The sequence below is a fragment of the Chionomys nivalis genome, chromosome 14 (assembly GCF_950005125.1).
Source record: "Chionomys nivalis chromosome 14, mChiNiv1.1, whole genome shotgun sequence".
In the NCBI taxonomy this organism is placed as follows: Eukaryota; Metazoa; Chordata; class Mammalia; order Rodentia; family Cricetidae; genus Chionomys; species Chionomys nivalis.
The window spans coordinates 31444717-31461374 of record NC_080099.1 but is presented as its reverse complement, the minus strand read 5'-3'; the positions used below and the strand labels follow the sequence as shown (position 1 = coordinate 31461374).

General features: G+C 44.2%; 1 protein-coding gene across 3 annotated transcripts in view; it reads left to right on the top strand.

The window, feature by feature from the left end:
• Positions 1 to 13636: 13636 nt before the first annotated feature.
• Sncaip (synuclein alpha interacting protein) overlaps positions 13637 to 16658 on the top strand; it is a 148051-nt gene continuing 145029 nt past the window's right edge. For 2 of the 3 annotated variants that reach the window (XM_057789303.1, XM_057789301.1), the window contains exon 1: positions 13637 to 14025. The gene's annotated coding sequence lies outside the window, so the exon portion shown is untranslated. The remainder of the gene's footprint in view (positions 14026 to 16658) is intronic. The other variant, XM_057789302.1, reaches the window with a different exon arrangement.

Genomic DNA, 16658 nt, shown 5'->3' with positions numbered 1-16658 from the left:
CCACACAATATAGCACATACCAGCTTGGAACTTACTATGGCATTCAGGCTGGCCTCAAGTTTTTGGTGACCCTCCCTGCCTCCAGAGTGCTGGAATTGCAAGCTTGCAGCACGGTGCTTCGTTTCTTTCCCTTCTGTTACACAGTTTTTCCTTGCAATCAAAGATTGTGTGTTAGTCACGAGTCTTTTGATTACAAGAGGCAGAAACCCAACTCAAACCAGTTTATGCCAAAAACGGGAAAGCCGGGTGGAAACTGTGAGCACGGAAGCAAGAAAACCCGGGACTTCAGACTTTTTTCTTCCCCATCAGGATCGCCTTTCTTTCTCCATTTCTCGGCACTATTTTTCTCTCTATTGATTTTATCCTAAACAAGTCTGTCCCCTCAAGGTAGCAAAGATGGAAACCACAGCTTCCCTTGTAGTCTTTCATCACCTCAGGAGCTCACAGACCTAAGAGAGCAGAGACTAATGCCCTTCCCGGCGTTCCTCCACCCCCAGGAAATCATGATGGTCATGAACATGAGACTATGATTGGCAAATCTTGCTTATGTGTTCCTTTTTGTGGTGAAAGACACACTTCAAGTAATCAAGAAGTAAAACGGGAGGGAAGGGAGAACCTCACGAGAGCCGCAGCTGCTATGTGAAGGAACGCAGCTGGAGACGAGCACCGGACTGGGCTGTTCTGTACTTAACTCAGGGACCGAGCGATTTCTAACATTTTTAAGGGTTTTCCTGTCTTATGTTTTTATAATTTCTTTTCATATTCCTCTCTGGGTTGTGAGGCTCCAGCTGTCTGTGTCATTCTTCTGCCGAGGACCGAGTTATGAACCAAAGCACGCTCTTTCCTCCGGTTCGTCCAAGTGACCTGTCACTTGCTTCTCGGTGATTTACTACTCGAAAGGAAATTGGGGGGAAATGGAAATCTCTGGCTTTTGAAAATACCATATTTGATTATGAGGGAAGAAAATGCATTGCTTCGGAGGATAGAGTTTTTTAAACTCTTGAGCTGGTGAGTTATTTCATAAAAATAACTTATGTTTCTTTTCCTGAGCCAGCAGTCCTTGGAACAGCAGGTGTTCCGGACTCGAGATGACAACCAGCTTTATAACTAACTCAAGGAAGAGCAGAGGACACTCAGCTCCCCTGCCAAGTGTTAGAGCCAAACAGAAACTTTTCCAAAACCGGCTTTTCTGTAACCATCCCAAAGCAGGGGAAGTCAGGGGCTCAGTCAAACAGTGAGTGCACGGTCTGGCCACTTTGAAGCATGACGTGTTCGTTTGCTCAAAGCAAGCATTTCCTCAGATCTCTTCCAGGGGAAATATTCTCCTTCAGCCAACTGTTGAGGATGCATTAGTTTTTCTCCATCCAGTTCTCATCAAATCTCGTGAACATATATTGTAGTCTACCAGAGTGAGGCTATTGTTGTGAAGTTTGAATAGTGCAACAGGGTGCTCAATCTAAGGGCGGTAAAGACTTCTTTTCACGTTGTTTGTTTTGGAGGCAGAAGGAGGAAGAGGGAGAGAGGGATTGGTTATGGCTGTAGAATAACAGATACCTATACACATCCTTCAATTTGAGAAAACACAATACATCCAAAGGTCAATATATATTCTGCAAGCCCCTATCACTGGGCAACAGGAAGGAACAGTTTCATTTTGCTCTGTTTATAAGACTCCCAGGTCCCCTGCTGTGGTGTTCACAGAACACATCAGTAATTTCCCGATGACATTTATTGATACGTTTTCTACCAAGCGCCATTTTTTTCAATTGGGTAGCAGTCACATCCATCTGTTACTCTCCATGTAAACTTGGAACAGGCTAACCACCCATTTCTCCCCGCAACAACACTGCTGTGCATTTTGACGGGATGGTTTGAGGTGGATGTCTAGGGAGAGATGACTTTACACGTTTCCTAGGAATAGAGCTGTCCAGTAAAAACACAGGACAAATGAAATATATGATTTCAGGGGGGTTAGTAGCTATGTGTAAAAACAAGTAATAGGGGAAATTAGCTCAAATGTCTTATTTAATTTTATGTATATATATATATATACACACACACACACACACACACACATACATATATGGAATAGTGATGATATTTTCTACATTCTTTTCCACACTGATTTTGGTCTTCTCTCTGTGTATTATGTTTGTAGCACATCTCAGTGCAGACTTCCAGGCGCTCCATAGTTATGTAGGCAGAAGGTGTGGTAGAGAATACATGGCTCTAGAAACACCCTTTGGGTATACTAAAATCTTCCACTGCAGACATGCACTGCTTCTACATAATACTTCTGAGTAGTTCTGGGTGCAGTGGACATTTAATCAATTCCATTTTTAAAAATTCTGCTGCCTCCAATCTGTACCATAATTCCACACTCTTTCCTCCTCGTCTATACAGTTGTCAAAAGTCACTTCCAAGGCATGATAGATTTTAGAAGGTGGGGCAATCTAACAGAACAGAGCTTTAGATTTCTAGGTCACGATTCTAATTTTACATAATAAAATTTCACAGTATCTACCTGATTATTGATGATGCTCAAAGACTTTGTCTTGCCTTCATAGTTTTCTGCTACCCAGCTTGCTCTTAAATCTGTACTTTAGTTTCAGGGGTATCTAGTCTAGTGGGACACACCTACAGCATTATTTGATCCTCACACCGGGCATGGTGCCTTGGGAGGACACCCTTTCCATAGACTTGTGAAAGCACAGACTGCCTATTCAGAAAGTTTGCACGTCTTTTACTCCGCCCCATTTCCACTCAGATTTACCCTCTCTATGATGAGTGGTGGTGGAGATACTGATTGTGGATGTTAGACATATGTGTGCCAGTCCACGGCCCTCTTAAATCACTGAGCTATTTGAGAGCAGCTCTGAAGGCCTTTTTGTCTTGTGAGTGGGTGGTGGGAGAGTACTCGGCACTCGAGCTGCTTCCTCCAAGTGGACAGAGCCCCTATTCATCGTTCCCACTGTTCGGTTTGCTCACGCTGCTCGTTCTTCTCATTCTGAAGAACCCAGAAGCACTGCTGACCACCTAGATCCCCTTTCCTGTCAGTTACCATCTCGCTGCCTTTACAGTACTTGGGGTCCCTTGAATGCACTTTTATTCACTATTATTATTATTTATTATATTTATTACGTATTATTATTATTATTGAGCATCCTATTGTTTAGTTTTATTCACCTTCGTGCTTTCTACATGATTAGCATGCACTGTGTACCTGGTGCAGTGTAGGAGCCCAGAAAGATTTGCTCAATGACTGCATAGCTAAGTACTTTATTTTTTTCCCATGGACCATGTTTTTCCATTTACATCACATTAATGGGAAACATATCAAAATCGCATTGCATTCTGCCCTAGAGTTAAGAATGCTGATGATGCTTCTCTCATTAAAGACACTTCATTTTTGGAAATTCTTCCTTTTCATCTGGTCCTGGATGGCTAGCCAACATCGGGAATCTGAGTAGAATGTTAAATGCTGTTTACAGACCCAAGCTAAACATCAAATGAGAGGATCTAAATTTTTTAAAGTCTTAAACTGTCAGAGGGCCAACAGCAACATTTGAACATGAACCAAAAAGGTTTTCTAAGCAACACTGCACATAACCTAAATGGTTGCACGGAAAGGGTCGTAGATGGCTATGTACACTCTGCAGATTGCTCCAAGGTGTAGCCACACAAGGTGGCATACCTGGAATCCTGTTTTGTAATCACACAACCAGAAAGCTGAGGCAAGAACATCAGAAGGGCCAAGCTGGGCTGTATAGTGAGATCCTGACTCCAGATAGCCAACCAGTCAAGAAAAATACAAAGTGAACTATAATATGGTTTAGGAAACAGTTTTGGGGCTCGTGAGACGCCTCAGCAGCACATACTCTGCTGCAGAGAACCTCGTTCACTTGCCAGCGCCCACAGGACAGGGTGGCTTTCAAGATGCTAGGGTATCTGACACCCACTTCTGGAGATAACAGGATCGAAAAGACACACACACACACATCATTATTATTATTATTAAGTTATTTAAATCGTATAGTCTTTTGAAGTAAAATCTGTGAACATCCAATTTTGTAGTCAAGGAGATTAAGGTCTGGTCACATTTAATATTGAAGACAATGAAAACAAAGGCTGAGGTTTGAAATCAGAAAATGTGACGCTTATGTTACTGAGTTTAACCTCTAAATTATAGGGCTCTCCTGGACTTTGAATTTTATGAAATATACCTCTTTCTCTATTCCCACAAGTTACCTTAAAAAAATTCCCCATCATTTATAAGAAAACCTTTTTTTAAAAATCTGTCATCTAAATAAAGATTTAGTATTCCCTAGCTTTCTTCTAAAGAGGACTCTCGGTCCTTGGGCCAGGGACTTGGGTACTAACAGCTATAAAACTAAAACACAAGATAGTGATGCCTAAAAGACTGAACGCCTTACTTTGCTTCAAAACCGGCCTTTCTTTCCCAGAACTGCGTGGAAATTGGATTTCTCCTGGTTTGGAGTGGTGAGGATTAAAATTACACATTCCGTGCACTGACCTCTGCCTGCTGCTGCTTAGAAGTAGCCAACTCTAATGCCTGTGCCTGGCTCCCTCAAGGGGGAAACCACTTCTATTAGCCCACAAAAGCTGCTTAAAGATAAAGACAGAAACCAAAGTCGGTTACAGTTTTAATTCCTTTAAGATCTAAATCCCTCTTTCATTTCATCGCCACCTGCATTATCTGTAAGCCTATTGATGGCGTACAAGCATACTTATCCCAAAGGTATTACAGGTGGGGCAAATTACTCATAAAGAAAGCGAATCCTACGGAGGTGGATATATATTACAGTGCTATGCAAAGTGAAGATTACAAGCTAACATAACATTATTATCCAAATGAGAAAAAATATCACCTCTGTAGTTGCTGATAATACCCTAGGCAGCTGAGTACGCAGTTACCAGCGGAGTGCGTGCTGTAGATTTCAGTCCGCAACCGCTGTCTAGGTGAAAGTTCTAAGACACTTGTATTCCTTTTTACATGAACTAACCACATTCAGAGGACCTGGCTTCCTTTAAAAAGAAAAAAAAAATCAAATTAATTTCAAGTTCTAAAGCTTCCCCTTAGAGAAATTCCTTATGTCTAAACAAACACTTCTCAAAGAGTACTCGGTTTGTACAGGATAAGAATTCCCTAAAACTTCCCAAGCCCAAGTTTTCCATCTTAAGTGAACTTTCCCACTTTTCTTCCCCCACTCAGGCAAATGGAAATCCCCGGTCAGGGTCAGATGGCCCTGGAGAAAGTTTGCTTTTGCACACGTGGCCTGTAATCGGCAGGGGCTCATCATCCCAAAAGAAAAAGACCTAATTGTTGCCTCTGAAGATAAATCTACCCAATTTCCCTTTTTCCCTCCCTCCCTTTCACTTACCCCACCTCGCTCTCTGTCATCTCTCTCCCTCTTTCTTCCTTCTGCTTTATCTTCTCTTCCATTCTGCTGCTCGTTGAAATAGTCCTTACCTGAGGTCAGCACTGATGAAAACCTCTACCCCGGGCCTGCATTGTGAACAACATTTATCTCTCCTATTGGTCCAAGATGTAAAGTCGTGTAACCCTGCAGGAAAATTACTCATTCGGAAACTGATAAAAAATAGTATTAATCCCATGGTGTATCAAGCATCTGTTTGGTATTATTTAATAATAATTATGTTATTATACACGTGCCATGTTAAAACAGGTATAGTGTAAGTAGATAGCATAATCCAAATATTATGATGTAGGACAGTCTCACCAATATTAAAAAATCCTCAATAATAAAGCTGTATAATTTGATGAATTTTTAAAATTCATGTTATATTGTTATAGAATGTTAGCATTACTTGTAAAATTTGCTTAGAACTGACTATTTTATAGTAAAATGCTATCAGTTCATATCAGTGATTAGAATAGAAAAACAACCAGTTGACTCAAAGTGGGGCAGGATCTTGTCAGTGGCGAGAATCAGACACAGAGAAATAATTTTATTCAGGTTTTTGCAATAAAAAAGTGGCCAAACATAAACATCAGTGTTTCTCTGTGATTTGAATGCTTATATACAGAAAAGATAAGTTATGGGTGGGATTTACATTGGGGATAATTCTGCAACCAGAGGGAGCTTAGGTTGGTTTACCTGAAGGGGAAAACTTCATCTCTGTCTTGAAAGATACAGAGAGTCGAATCTTTTTCATCTCAGCTAGTTATTCATGGGACAAGAATGGAAGGTCCAAGTCTGAACTTATCAGACCATTTTGGCAAAAAAAAAAAAAAAGAATCTGTGTTTATGTGTTTATCCTTTTTTACAGATAAGTAAAGAGCTACAGTAGTAGTCAATGAGAGAAGAATGGGCTTGGGTTTCCATCCAAGTCATGTGAGCAAAGGTGATCCCCAAAGGTGGGGGAAAATTGGGATTTCCCGGCCACTGATATTTCTAAAACATGATCCCAGTAGGTTTTACCATTGTTAGTGTCAGCCTTGGGAGGCATCAGCAAATAAATGTGTTCAAGGAGAACCTTTCAACTAGAGCTAAGCATGAGCTACCCTGAGACTCTTTTATCTTTTCAAAGGCCTAAGTAACCTGTTAAAGACAACCAATATTAGTGGTTCCCTTGAAAAAAGAGAAATGTCAACTGGCCCCATGTAGCTCAAAAATACTACAAATTAACTTCAATCTCTTGTGGATATCCTCTTTGCCTCAAGCTGTCTTTAATCGATCCAATTCAATTTTGCTTGGCTTAATTGCCTCCATTTAAAAATATTACCCCCCCCCGAAAAAATCACCTTATATGATTGGACAAAACAGAGTAATATGAATAACTGTAGTCCTCAAATAATCCAGGGGATTCAGATTAACAGTCTATAAAACTCTCTATCAAACTTCTTACTGCTTATTCTCTACAATAATGAAGCCGAACTGCCAGATTTGGGTTTCATCCTTCCTTCCTCAGTGAGGTGGTTACTCCTTATAGTCAACTTGCCATGATCTAACACACCTTGGAAACAAGCCTCCCAGCAACTGCTGTGAGGGATCACGTTGGTTAGGGTAATTGAGATATGAGGACACTCACTAAAACCAAGTGACACTATTTCCTGGGCTTAAGTTCCCAAATTTATAAAAAGGAGACCGCTTCTTCTGAAAGCTTCCTTGTCGGCTTCCCGGTAAGAGATGTGGTGTGAGCAGCTTGCTTCAGGAACCTGCCATCTTGACTTCCTTTGGAATTGTGTGCCACGACACATCCTCCTTCCTTATGCTCATTTTATCAGGGTATTTTATCACAGCCATAGGGAAGGAAATGAAGAAAATTGCTACTGGGACCACTGCTGTCATAAACCTGACCATGTTAGTTTTCCTTAAGCTTGTGGAACTGGTTCATAGGGTGAATGTGGACAAATTTGAAGCTTTGGGCTAGAAAAAGCCCTTGAATACTGCAGAGCCTAATGGGCCCTTCTGATGGGAACTTGGAAGACGAGGACGGACAGATGAGGGAGGCTTGTCTCATGATTCTCAGAGGTGAAGAACTGGGAGATGCGGACATCAGATGAAGTCCTCAGTGAAAGTGCGTAGTTGAGATGAGTACAACTGTGTCAAAGACCCTGATTCTTCAGACAGATGGAAATGCCAAAGACTTCCCCGAGTGAGACTCAAAGGGATGAAAAGTCCTCCTCTGGCCCAAGTATTAAAAGCAATTGACCATCGTATGTAGAAACAATGGACCATAGCTTCCTCCTCCCAGATCTTTACCGACTGAGATTGGTCCCCACAGAGACATCTCACTGAGACTAACTGGCCCTTTCTCCATGTGCTATACATAATATGCATGCTGAGTTTCCAAGTTATATAGTTGGTTCCCTCCACCAAAGTAATCTCAGCTTACCCTATCCTACTCCAGCTTTTCTCTATGTGTCTCGGTCCTTTCTTCAGCTTCAAATCTCTTCTTCACCCCTGAGTTGCCCCAGCCTGTTTCCCAGGACCAATCTATGTAGGAGAGAGGAGGGAGGAGGGCCATCTTTGGGATATCTTAGTCAAGAATCTGGTTTCGTTCTGCCATATCCTGATTAGCACGAGTGAAGTTAAATTTAAATGTAATGGATTTCATTTGTCTAGCAGAGGAAGTTGCTGAGAAAGCATCTGAAACCGTTAAAGACATCAGGACCACTAAAGAGAAACGTTCTGTGCTGAGCTTGCGCAATAGGAAGACGTTCCTGAAAACAAAATTCAACCCATTAGAGGCTCCACCTTATGAAGATCCACATTCATTTGAGAGAAGAAAGCTTAAATGGTAGGGGGTCCCCTGAAAAGACCCAGGAAAGTATTTCCCTGGGATCAGCACAGCTGTGGTCCAGGGAGGTATTGTCTACACGATGCTGGTTTTGCAGGCACAAAAGATTCAAGATTCAGGATAATGGAGGCCTGCTCTAGAATTTTAGAGAGTGGTCAAAGCCAGACAGTGTACAACAGGGTTGAAACCCCTTTCAAAGATGCCCTGAGAACCTATTGTGTAAAACTGAAGGTGAAGTCTAAATTACAACGGGGCCTAGGATACTAGAGATTCCTGGACCCCTGAGGTCCAGGATAGTTGCAAACATGGAATGAAACTTGCCTAAGAAAGAGGTTATATGTGCTACAGGTTGCAGAGACTGAGAGGCAGGGCTGCCTGAGCTATCAGACAATTTCTTCCTGAGTCCCAAATGCCAGACATGGAACAGTGGGATTCGGTATTTTTTTTCTGCTGGATTTTTTTTTGGTCTTGCTTTGGTCCTGTCATTTCCATGCTCCAGTCCTTCTCCTTCAGAAGAGTGACATTTATTCTTTGTATACTGAAAGTATGTAGCTTGTTTTCTATTTTATATGAGCTCACAGTTAAGAGATTCATCTTGAGTCTCAGTTGAGACATGGGCTTTAAGCCTTAAACGCTGTCGGAACTGTTAGGCTAGGGGGACATTTGAAACTGGATTGAATACATTCTTGCCCTAGGAGATGGTCATGAGACTGGGGACAAGGAGTGAAAAGTGATGGTTTAAGGTGACGGAGTTCATTGTCAAGTTGTCAAGGCATGGCTTTGTGATGGGCAGTATCAACTGTCAGCTTGATAGGACTGGGAATTACCAATAACCTGATGCTGAAGAAATGGCCAAGATGCATAGAGAGAAGCTGGGGTAGGATGGGGTAGGCGGTGACTACTCTGGCGGATGGAACCTGCTACACAGCCTGGAAACTCAGCATGTGTATTATGTAGAGCACAAGGAGAAGGGGAAAGACAGTGTGAGGGGTTATTTAGTTGTCAGGCACTTCTTGGGGGGGGGGGATTTGGTTGGTTAGATTACTTAAGAAGGAAGACCCAGTTACAAGTAAACAGAACCATTTGCTTGGCTTGGGTCTTGGCCTGTACACAGTGATGGGCAATGGAGAGATAGGCAAGGGTTAGCGTTTGCTGTGAAAGCAAAAGGACCTGATTTCTAATCACCCCCAGCACTCATATAAAACGTCAGGCATCTGTGTCTGTAGACCAGTGTTCTGGAGAACAGAGACAGATCCGGGAGCTTTCTGGATACCAGCCTAGACCAAACAGTAAACTTCAATTTCAGTGAAAAGGTCTTGTCTCATAAAATACTGGTAGGGGAAGTAGAGGAAAACATCCAGGGTACTCCTCTGGTCTTTATATAGGAATGATATGCACAGTAAGAGGAGTGGAGTGGGGAGAGCTAACTGAGCACATTCATTATCCCTTTCTGTTTCCTGATTGTGGATGCTATGACCTGCTGTCTCCTTCCCTCTTCCTTGAATTCCCTTGATGGGCTGAACCCTTGAACTGTGAGCCATTACAAATCCTTTCTCCACTGAATCACTTGTAGCAGGATATTTTATCACAGCCACAGGACAAGACACTAAGACACCCAGTTAGGGCTTTATTCCAGGTGCTAAAATGAAGCAAACAGCCAGAATGTGAAGGTAAGAAATGGAAAATTGGTGGTGGTGGTGGGGAACCAACTTGAAAATGAATGAAGAGAGAATCAGCCTTAGAGACAAGCAAGGTGATGGGTGTCAAATTCCTTTCAGGCTTTGTCTGAGCACACAAAGAAATGGGGGGATATAAAAGAAAGAATAAGGGAAAAGAAGATATAAAGAAAAAATGAGCATGTCCTACAACTTGGCATAAAACTACGTATCGCCATTTCTGTCTGTAATTTTTCCTTTCTCTGAGGGGGAAAAAAGAATGCTCAAGAATTGTGTCTCTGAGCATTTGAGAAAGTCACATTTTCCCCTACTTTTGCGTCCACAGCTACTTCAGAAATCAACGTTAACTCTAGAATATATTTTTGAAATTCTTCTTCATGGCTCGACAGCATGGGCAGTGTGTTCACAATTCCTTGCAGTGTTATTTGGCCAGTGCGGTGGAGGAACTTCAGGACTGGGCTCCTTTATCCTCTTGGCATCTGGTGGAGCCGCACGGCTGGTGGTGTTCAGTGAGTTGTGAGCAGAGATGTCTGAGATTGGCCACTTAATTTCTAGCGTGAGATGCTAGAGATAGCCTCCCCCGCTTTGAGTAACCAAAGTCACTTGTGAAACAGAAACGCAGCCGATCTGAAATTGCAGTATAATGAGAACAAGAAATACATTCTTTAAACTAATCTGTGGGAGTTCAGGGTGGTGATGTGTGTGGTTGTTCATTACCACAGCACAACCTAACCTATCTTGACTGATAGGCACACGCATTTGCATAAGATCTTATCATCAGATTCCTGATGTAAATAATTTAGGATCAAACATGCTGAGAGCCAAACAAATGAGGCAAACTTGGCTCCAGAATAAAAAAAAAGTAGCCCAATGCAACCAAATTATAGTTCCCAAGCAGAAATCAGAGACGACCTCAAATAGGCCTCTCTTCAATGAGCCAGACTCACTCACTCAAAAAAAGCCTTAACTGCAAAGCTGAATGTTTTATTAATAAAATCTGCACTTAAAAATAGAAAACACTTTTCTGTTTGATCACTAGCTGGATTGTGGTAGTTTTAGCCAATCCTCATAGACCCATAAAGATAGATTATGGAAATTGGGCAAAAGGAAAGAGGAGGCAGATGTTTAATTGTAATAATTGAACGCGCGGTTCCATGGCAGTTCTCTGGCAGATGATCTACAGCGAGATACACTTCTTCACTAATTATTTTCAGTAGCTAACTCCGGGTATAAAAATGTGCTCAGTGCTGAGGATCAAAATGTGAGTACTAGGAGCTTGCTGTCATTGCGGCGGGAAGTGACAATCAAATGGTAGGGATAAGAAATGCATAAGAAGCAAAAATACATGAGCACGCAGTGGAGCACACCCAACGCCATGGCAGACCCAGGCAGAGGATAAGTTAAGAGGGGTAAATGATCTGTGGACTGTGGTTTAATGAGGCACTCTTGGTTTGACACACAGCAGACAGTCCTTAGGACACTGACTGTCCGAGACTGGATGTTAATAATGAGCCGTTAGAAAGACTTAGCATCAGCTGGTTAGTTTGAGGGGGAAGAAGTCAACATGATGCCGAGGAAGCCAGCATTCCTGCCATCCAATCTAAAATCTAGCAGCTGTTTGAACTGAACCACTTCATTACTGCCACACTTTGGTGGATCAATTTGTGGTTTGGATTTGGCAAGGGTTTGTATAGGAGAAGCAAACCAACAAACAGTCCAAACAAAAGCAAACACACAGTCTATGTGGGAAAGTGTATGCAAGCCTAGATTTAAATCACAGCGTAAAAATAATCACATGGAAACAATGGTGAGTATGTAATCAAAAACATGTTGGGAGCAGAAAAAAAAAAGTAACAAAAGAACTTTGAAAAAAAAAAAAAAGTAGGGTAAATAGCCAAAGACACATCACAAAGGTTTCTGCCTTACACTGTGGCATGCTGGCTGCTGTGGCCAGGAAAACCTCTTCTCCCCAGGCAATCCACTTTCTGTAATACAACAAAATCCAGCCTCTCCTTATTGACTCATGTAAACATCTGGCTCAATGCTAGAATTATAGAATGTTTGGGGCAAATGGAAGAGACATCTACTTATAAGTCTAATAATTGATTTTAATAAATTCAAATCTGATTTTTTTTTCAAGAAAGGGATTCAGCGAATTCATGAGGGCGGGAATCAGCAAGCATTTGTACCCTGTATACCACCAAGTCAGAAAAAAAAAAAAACACTAACCCCACCCATATCTGCTGGAGAGAGGAGAGATGTGCTCTTCTCAGACTTCACACCAGGAAAAAGATGTTTTATTTTAAACAGATGTGAGAAAATTAAACCCAATATTTTTAAAGTATTTTCAGTGGCATATGATATCATCTGATTTCATGTTTTCTACCCAGGGAAAACATGCATTTTTAAAACTGTGAAGCCACGCTCCATGCGTGTACTTATACGTGATAAGCTACATATAAACACATGGCAGAACTCCGTGATATGTTGGGTGAAAACCTAGGGAAGAAATGTAGTCTTTGAGAAAGAAATGGAATGAAAGGACAGGAGCTGTCTTCTGCTACCACTCGAGGCTGTCATTTCTGGGGGTGGATTCCAGCTGGGTGCAGGACAAGGATTGCTCTGGTTATCCTAAAAAAAAAAAAAAAAAGAGTCGCCTTATGGATCCCAGCAGTCACTCAATACTCAGGGTACCAGCGTTTAACCAGCCAGGCCCTTCCTTCTTTCTAGCAGTCTATTCCAGCGACAGATACCCTGGCACCTATTCTGTTCCTAGCACCCAGGTACTGCTGGGTTTCCCTGGATCTCAGAGTCACTCCCATCCTCTAGAACTGGCTGATAGGGGCCCAAGATGACCCTAAATTGACCAGCGCTTACTCCCTCACACATTCCTCAGGACAAACTCAAGCATGCAGCTTATATCCTGGAACAAGAGCCTAGTCATCAATGGCTTTGCTCAGACAGTCTCCAAATCTTGTCCCCGGCCTGAAACAGAGATCTGTCCAAAACCATTTAAAGGTTTCCAAGGAGCAACAGGGAGCCAATGTTGTTATCAAAGCTCCCACTCTCCCCGGATTTTGTTTCGGAAACAGGAAAGAGGCAGGCACCCACCGCTGCCAGCACCTCTGATGCCTCATCTAGCGGAGTCCCTGCTGCCCCCACCTTCAGGGATGTTAAGAGCAAAGTTACTGTTATCACAGCGTCCTGGGTACATTAGAACACCGCTGGATTAACTGTCATTTCAGACCAAAATCTCTAGCACCACCCTCTCAGGAGTACAGAACATTCTGGATAAAACGCCCCCAGCCCTGCCCCTTTACTCCTTGGTTAAGTCCTCCAGGGTGGGCGAGACTTGGAGAGGGGGGAGATTGGGGTTGAAGACGCCGTGCCAAGGCACAAGACTCTGCCAAAACGCTTGTCAGACACAACAGTTTCCCAGGACCACGGCCACCTTCCTTTTTTCTCCGAGAGTGTCTTTTCCCGGTTTTACGCTGGAACCTTGGAATGGTTTGGGGACCAATGAGGTGGCAGCGGTTGATTCATGGATCGCGGTGAGGGGAGATTTCATTTCCAAGGAAGAAAGAGAGGGGGGAGGCGGGGGGGTGGAGGGGTGGAGGGGAGGACAGCGAAGCCAGAGGGGAGGCGGGGGAGAAAGTGGAAAGAGGGGGCCAAAAGTAGGAGGGGACGAGAGGAGAGAGGCTGCGAGGAAGAGCCAAGGCAGCGGAGGTGAACGCGCGAGGTAAGCAGAGGCAGCAGGTTCGCCGGCTGGGGACACCCGGGAAGGCGGCTGCTGGCGAGGGGCGTGGGCCGGGCCGGGACACAGAGGGACAGTCACTGTCGGGCGGGCGGGCGGCCCCGCGTGGTGGTCGCGTCCCTGGGCTCGGCGCCCCGCCGCCCCGGGTGTCCCCGCCCGCGCGCGCCCGTTGGGGGCCCGGGGAGCGGCGCCGGCCGCCCGGCCGCATTGTGACGTAGCGGGGCCGCGGCAGCGCCTCTGCCGGGTCTCCTGCGCCCGCCGCTCTCTCCGTCTGTCCGTCCATCCTTCCCGCCGTCCTTCCGTGCTCCGGTGAGTCCAGGTCCCCCGCGGGCGCTGCGGAGAGGAGAGGGACGCGGGCAGCTGCGGATGAGCCCGTGCAACTTTGCACCCAGGCGATACCCTGAGGGTTCCCCGGTCCCAGGGCCCCCTTTGTGCCTCGGGTCCCTTTTGCCCCGGGCCGCGCGGTGCCGCTGCCGAAAGTCACTGGGGTAGATTCGCTGGGGTCACCCAGACGCCCCGGGGGACCCAAGTCGCTCCCGCCTCGCGGTCCTTGGCTTCCGTGCAGGGGATTGTTCTTTTCATTGGCCCTTGCGCCGGCGTTACGCTTGCGGCTACCTCCGATGGTCCCGGAGGCGGGGATGGGCTGTGCCAAGGCTCCTAGGAGCTCTCAAAAAGGAGCGAAGGCGTAGTGATAGCCATACTAGTAACTAGAACAATAACAAACGTGAAGGGGATTCCGGGTGGTGTCGCTGCCCAAGGGGAGACCCCGGCCCATCAGCCCCCAGGCTGCCCCGTCCAGCCTCCGCTCCTCCTCCCGGCGCTGTCCGGAGTCCCGGGCTTGTCCATGTCATAGGGAAGGTTTCTTTCCCGACCCTCTCCGTAGCAGTGACTTTCGTCTGCAGGTGGTAAGTGGGGATGAAGCCAGTGTTGGCTATTGTCAAATGCCACGTTTTGTTTATTTCATTTTTACGAAAAGAAAAGGGGGAATATTCCGAGCCAGTTCTGGCAGCCGTACAGTTTCCACAGGAAATACTAGCATTCTTTGAGGAACACGCTACTGCTTGCAGCAAAGAAAGTCTTCAGGAGACAAAAAGGCAACTGCATTGTTGCTCATTTCCAATGGGCCGCTAGGAGGGTGGAAACGTGTTGTTTTTTCCTGTGGGAACATTGCTTTCCTTGGGAAAGTTAATTAAGGAAGCATTCTATCCGTGCCCTGTTTTTTCACTTGCTGAAGGTGGGGCCCCACTCCTCTGGGTTGTCACTGACAAGTGTCCATCAAAGAGCCCCTAAGAAGAAAGAACCGCCACTGCAGGACAGTCTCGCCACACACAAACGTGCTGGGGAGCCCGGCCAGGGCACAGTTTGCAAAATTAAATAAGGGCTCTCTGGGGAGGTTTAGGAGGATTACAGGTGTGTAGATGTCAGTTCTCCAAGGTGTCAGCTCTAACCACATTATGGTCAGGCATCCTTTTGGTGCTGAATCTGCAAACAGGCAAAAAACCTATTTCTCATTATGAAGCAGGCATCTCAGTTGGGAATAGATTCAAACCTGTATTTCATTTGTACATATTGAAAAATTTAAAAGTCAAGAGAGCGAGATGTGGGAAGGCAGTATGCTAATGCGTACACACCTGGGAGGCAATGTCTATTGGCTGATTCTGATGTGCCGTGATAGTAAATTACTTTCTGCATAGCCAAGTGCCGGGAGACACCTGTAAACTGTCCTTACGACTAATAGAAGAATGTGTGACATTTTGGGGAATGATCACAGAAGTCTCTTTCTAAGGGAATGTTAGCTGAGGATCGACCGTAATCAAATGCACATGCACTCTTAGGTCTAGAATCAGGAGAGATGATGACCGTGCTTTTCTGAAGGGTCATAGAACACCATTAATGGCAGTAATTGAATAAAAACGGAGGCTTGCATGAGAGCTTTTATCCATTCAAACATAAGCGTTATTGTCCTGAAGCGTTTCATGAAGAGCGTTTACAAGGTTTGAATGTTCCAAAACGATACTGCATTTGTTAATGTGATGCGTCCTACTTGTGCACATCTGAAAGGAAGTGACTGAAGCAAGTAGATTTTTCTGTGCCGTGTCCCAGCTCTGCTGAGTCCAGACAGCTGTGCAGTGCAGGTGTACAGTGGAAACAGAGAGTAGAAGCCAACAAAATCCGCGAGCACTGTTGTTTTGGGAGGACTTGGAGGGACTTCACTGCGCCCAGGAGGAGGGAAACCCACAAAAACATCTAAAACCTACAAATGCTCTTTGATATTATCAGAGAAAGCCTGGAGCCATGTGTCTTGCCAGATTTAAGTTGTTTCTTAGGAGAAGAAGAAATCTCCCAAGTAGCAGGTGCATCATTAGAAACAACACAGGGGACTTTCTCTTTTAAATGCAAAATCTTAATTGAAGAGCCACATGAGGATCAGTGACACTCTTAGAGTAAAAGCCTAGAGTCTGGCAATCTTTCAGGTTACAGATGCGAATCCCATTGGAGAAATATGTGTCTTCAGAGACAGATAATGTATGGGGAAAATCAAATAACTGCTTCTGTGCAACGTGAACCTGCATACACTTGTTTACTTTTGCTTTTTTGATATGTAAATTCACTTGCAAAGTAAAAATTCCTGAAATGAATACCTAATTTTGTTTCTTAGATATATACTATGCATTCTTTCCCAACACAGTAATAGACTTTATATTTTACAGTTGGAAACTTAATTCTTTTATTAAGCCTTCAAACGTAATGATCATAGGTGGACGTAGTGACATTTAACTTGTAATTCCCACACTTGAGAGGTAGGGGGCAGGAGGATAACTACAAGGTCAAGGGTCACCTGGGATACATAATGATTTCTTTGCTAGCTAGACCTTCAAAATCAGAACTCGATTCAAGAAAAATAATGAGAACCAAAAATAAAATTAATGACCAAAAAGAGT